This window comes from Humulus lupulus, chromosome 7 (assembly GCF_963169125.1).
Source record: "Humulus lupulus chromosome 7, drHumLupu1.1, whole genome shotgun sequence".
NCBI lineage: Eukaryota > Viridiplantae > Streptophyta > Magnoliopsida > Rosales > Cannabaceae > Humulus > Humulus lupulus.
The window spans coordinates 73,712,320-73,718,266 of NC_084799.1; the positions used below are offsets into that span (position 1 = coordinate 73,712,320).

Genomic DNA, 5,947 nt, shown 5'->3' on the forward strand with positions numbered 1-5,947 from the left:
ATAAATTTATTACTCTTTTATTTATTTTATTTCATGTTTTTGAAAGGCTCTTCGGAATAAAACTCTTGATCTTAGATTTTTGCTTCAGAAAGCAATCTAAAGTTCAAATAGATCATCTCAGGTATGTTTTAATGGTTAAAACTTTTTAATTTGGATTCTAATTGTTTAAACATATTCAGAGGTATATTCTTTTATTCTTTTTAAAATTATACAAGTGTATGTTAGAGGAGTTTGAATATCTTAAATATTCATCCATAGTGAAGTAGGTTCTGGGATTATAATTGTGTGTTGCGGTGATAACGAAAGATTGAGAACTTGCATGTCTTAGTGAAGTAGGTTCTGTGATATCTATATAATTGCGTGCTGGGGTAGATATAAGGAAGAAAAATTGTTTGTTGTTTGAATTGATTGAATTATTTGTATTGATATTGACATATGGTTAGGTTACAAATATAGGGGAAGTGTTGTCCGTTTTAAATCATAAAAAATTGTATGAATGATTTAGATTATGAAAGATTAACATTTCAATTTCATTTATATTCAAAGCTCAAGTAGTCATATATTTTGACTAATTGAAGCTTTCAAACCTCTGCAATGAATCTTCAAACTAATTTGCTTACTTTTTAGACCTTAAATATATATTTTTTTTAATTTTTACACAAAAAATTAAACTTTTGTTTTTCTTGAATATTTATATCTATTACAGATTCTCTGTACACTTTTTTTAAGAAAAGAAAAGCACACAATAAGTGGATTGAGAAATATATTGTTCTAAAACTAAAGGAGTATTTCCCTCTGTTTATATAAGGACACCGACATCATAATTTCAATTCATTAAGAATTTTTTATTGGTTAATTTATTTGCAATACACATTTTAACATATTAAGTGCTTTTGACAATAAAATGAGTATGTGTTTTAGAGAAAATTATATAGGGGATAATATATAAATATATATTTTTTTAAATATCATGAAATCCTTAGTGCATGTATGCAAACAACATTAAAAAATTAGATTGTTTTAATTCAAACTCCTTAGTCTAATTAAATCAACCTAAGTTTAAACTTAAAACCATAGCATATGGTATTGGAAAATGATATGAAAGAATACATTATATGAATAAAGATGGAATGAGATAGTCATTTCAAGATTAGCATTTAATTATGAATAATGATTTTTCACCGAAAAATAAATGGAATTGAGACATAGTGGTGATCTAGTTGTTAAGTCAACACAGAAGAAAAAAGTTGTTTTTGAATTATAATAAATTATTATTAATAATTAACTCTAATAAAATTGGAAGAAAATAAGTTTCTTATATTTTGAATTTTTTTAGATTATTTAATTGAACATAGTTCTGAAAATAGATTTTTTTGTGTGTACATTTTTAGACAAAATAATGACAATCGATAAAGAATGGATATCAGCGAATAGATTATCAGTAAAATATAAGGATGGAGTTGAGCATTTCTTGGAGTTTTGCTCAAGAAATGCTAAAGATCCTAATAACATTTGTTGCCCTTGTATTAAGTGTGGTAATGTTCAAAGAATGAAAATTACTGAGATAAAGGGTCACTTATTTAAGTATGGAATAGATCAAAGTTATAAGATGTGATTTATGCATGGAGAAAAAATCATATTTAGTAGAGAATATCCATCTAAGAAGAATAATTGTGATTATGTGAATGATGATGAGAGATATGACATTGCAGAAATGATAGGTGACGCACAATTTGAATCAGATTTTGATCCAGTGAAATTTCAATCCATGTTAGAGGATGCTAAGAAACCCATTTACCTTGGTTGTAATAAGTTCACCAAACTGTCAACACTTCTTAGGTTGTATAATATAAAAACTAAACATGGGTTGAGTGATAAGAGCGTTACGGATATACTTTCCTTTCTAGGAGAGTTATTACCCGAAAATAATGAAATGCCATTGTCATTTTATGAGGCAAAGAAGACATTGCGTTCGTTAAGCATGCAATACGAAAAAAATTCATGCTTGTTCTAAGGATTGCATCCTATATCGAAAAATATTGGTTGATGCAAATGCATGTCCAACTTGTGGTGAGTTAAGATGGCAGAAGAAAAATAATTGTTGTGAGGTTAGGGCAGGAGTTCCTGCAAAAGTTTTATAGTACTTATCACCTATACCTCGTTTGATTCGACTTTATCAAAATGTTGATCATGCTAAAATCTTGACATGGCATGCCAATGATAGAATATAGGATGGTAAACTTAGACATTCAGCTGACTCACCTGCTTGGAAGAGAGTCAATTGGAAATGGCCTGAGTTTGGTAACGAACCTAGAAATATTCGTTTAGGCTTTTCTGCTGATGGAATTAATCCACATACTTCCCTAAGTAGTAAATATAGTTGTTGGCCCGTTATGCTTTCCATTTACAATCTACCACCATGGTTGTGTATGAAGAGGAAGTTTACTATGTTGACATTGTTGATATCAGGTCCTAAACAACCCGAAAATGATATTCATTTATATCTAGCTCCGCTTATTGTTGATTTAAGCACTCTATGGTATGAAGGTGTTGATGCTTATGATGCATATAGGAAGGAAGAGTTCAAACTTAGAGCTGTGTTGTTATGGACCATTAATGATTTTCCTGCGTTAGGCAATCTATCTGGGTTCAGTGTGAAAGGGTACAAGGCATGTCCTATATGTGAGGAGAACACATGTTCTCAATATTTGAAGCACTCTAGAAAGATTTGTTACATGGGACACAGAAAGTTCTTACCCCGCGATCATGTCTTCCGAACATGGGAAAAACCATTCAATGGTTCACAAGAGTTTGCAATGGCTCCACAACCATTATTTGGAAGACAATTGGTTGAAAAGTTTAATAAAGTCAAATTCAAACTAGGAATGCACAAACAGAGCATGAAAAGAAAGAGAGGACGTGAAAATGGTGAGGAGGTTCAAATTGATCCTAAGGTTTGTTGGAAGAAGAAGTCTATATTCTTTGAGCTTGAATACTGGGAGCATTTGGTCCTACGTTATAACTTGGATGTCATGCATATTGAGAAAAATGTGTCTGATAGCCTTATTAGTACATTGTTGAATATTCCTGGACGGAGTAAGGATCGAATTAATGCTCGACTAGATTTAAAAGATATGGTTGTGCGTACAAATTTAGCACCAAACGTTGGAGAGAAACGAACATATTTACCACCAGCTTGTTATACCTTGAATAAAGAAGAGAAACGAGGAATTTGTCATTGTTTGGCCAATGTGAAAGTTCCGGAAGGTTATTCCTCCAATATTTCGACATTGGTAGATATGAAAAACTTGAATTTAGTTGGGTTGAAATCTCACGATCATCATACACTTTTACAACATATTCTACCAATTGCTATTCATTCTGTCTTACCCATAAAGGTTCGAAATGCCATCACAAGATTTTTCTTGTTCTTTAAATCTCTTTGTTGTAAAGTGGTAGATGTTTCTAAGTTGGACAAACTTGAATCAGAAATCATATACACTTTGTGCTTGTTGGAGCAATTCTTTTCTCCTTCTTTTTTTGATATTATGGTTCACCTAACAGTTCATTTGGTGAGAGAAGTGAGATTGTGTGGACCAGTGTATTTAAGATGGATGTACCCTTTTGAAAGGTATATAAAGATTTTAAAAGGTTATGTTAGAAATAGAAGCAGGCCTGAGGGTTCCATTGTTGAATCTTATATCGTTGAAGAAGCAATAGAGTTTTGTTCAGATTACTTGTCAGGTGTTTCAAGTGTTGGGGCATATCCATCTCGAATTGAGATTGAAATTAGTAAAGGTGGAAGAGGTGGTGTAGTTTCGGAAATAAATCAAGTTGATTGAGATGAAGCTCATCGCTTAGTCTTACAAAATATTAACGACGTTCAACCTTACATCGAGTAAGATACTTTTAATTCTAATTCTTTTGAACAATTTAACGATATAAGTAGTTAACTTTGAAAAAAATAATGAAGTTTGGATCGCTCTATTTTCAAGGGAGCATTTCAATTGGATCAAAAGTTCCTATCCAACTAAGTCGGAGAATACAAAATGGCTACAAGATGAACATTATCGAAATTTTAGCACTTGGTTAGAAAATCAGGTAAAAAATTATTGTTTTGTGTTTCGTGGGCCTAGTTTTAAGTCAGGATGATATTTTTATATTTTATATATCTGATTTTTTTAATTTTTGTTCGTAGGTCCTAATTGAATTAAGTAAAACACCTACTACAGTGTCGGAATCATTAAAATGGATATCACGAGGCCCTACATTTAATGTGATTAAATATCAATCTTATTATATAAATGGTACTCAATTTAACACAATGGATCGTGATAATAGTAGAAAGACACAAAATTATGGTGTTAGCATTGTCGCCAAAAAATTTCAAGTTTCTAGTTCCAAAGATAAAAATCCCATAGAATGTGATATGACATTCTATGGAGTTATCAAAGAAATTTTGGATTTAGATTATATAAATGTTTGAATTCCTCTTTTTTTATGTGATTGGGTGACGAGTGATAGCGGGGTTAAACAAGAGAACTTCGGATTTACATTGGTTGACTTGAATCGAATAGGGCATAAATCTGACCGATTTATAATGGCGTCCCAAGCCAAGCAAGTTTTCTATGTCATTGATCCTTTAGATGCTCATTCGTCAGTTGTGTTAACAAGTCAACCAAAAGACTATCACCTAAAAGAATCTCACAACGGCAAAGTTTTACTCGAACAAGAATCTTGTGTGCCTGACGCACCACTTCCTGATGTCACCATTGAGGATGCAAACATTGGATGTTATTGCTATTTCAACCTCACTCACATTCAGTGGCGTTCTTGGATCCCATTAACCTTCAATTACACATTGAGATTAAAAATATAGTTAGGCTGTAAGTTTATATAAGTTTCATTCCTTAAAGTATATTATCTTTTTAATAGTACTTGTTTTCTAATTAAAATACTTTTATTATGTATAGTACTTTCACGCTATATGATACGGAAAAAGGAAAAAGAGTTGTAAGACTAAAGTATTATAGTCCAAAAGTAAGTAAGATTCAACTTTATAAAACATAAGATTTAAATTATAAGTATACTAACAAGTATATGTAATATACTTTTACATTTGTCTCTGTTAACAGTGCCGACAACAACCAAAAACCACAGAGTGCGGTATCTACTGCATGAAGTATGCTAGGGATCTCATTTCACAACAAAGAACCAGAGCATATCTATCGAATAATGTAATAATTAAATGTGTTTACCTTTTAACTTTAATAAAGTTATATTTTAATTTCATATATATTTGACATGTAACTTATAATTTAAATTATTTGCAGTTCAATTCAGATTTACCATATACTGACGCTGAACTTAATGAAGTTCAAGAAGAGTGGGCAAAATATATTCTGCCGCAACTCGCTAAATGATGGCATGCTTGCTTAGTACCTATGTGAGGGGATTTAATCATTTTTTGAACTTTGTATTTCTTTTATTAGAAATTGTTAGAACTAATCAAATACAGAATCAATCTAACAAATTATATGTAGTTAATTTAGCTTTTTGAGGTGCATACTGTGCTAAATATTCATTTTATGACAAACTTTTTTGGAACTATGTATTTCTTTTATTTAGAAAGTGTTAGAACTAATCAAATGTAAAGTTAATGTTACCAATGTTAATTTAATTTAATTTTTTATGTGCATTCTTTTACTGTAATTGTTGCGTTGATTTTGAAACCAGGGGCAATGACAACATATTTGTAATGTCCTCTTGTGTGGAAACTTGCGACAGTTAAAAACTGTCACCATAGACAACCAATCACGACACATAATAATTGTCGGCATTGCCAGCAACATCGACATCTATTAACTGTCGGCGTAGCCAACAACGACGGCAACTATTAACTGTCGGCTTAGCCAGCAACGACGACACCTAATAACTGTCGGTGTAG

General features: G+C 31.4%; 1 long non-coding RNA gene across 1 annotated transcript; it reads left to right on the forward strand.

The window, feature by feature from the left end:
• Positions 1-4,975: 4,975 nt before the first annotated feature.
• On the forward strand, positions 4,976-5,660 carry LOC133789714 (uncharacterized). Its single transcript, XR_009873670.1, has 3 exons — positions 4,976-5,040; positions 5,136-5,237; positions 5,334-5,660. It is a non-coding gene; the product is annotated as an uncharacterized LOC133789714 (long non-coding RNA).
• The last annotated feature ends 287 nt before the right edge of the window (positions 5,661-5,947 follow it).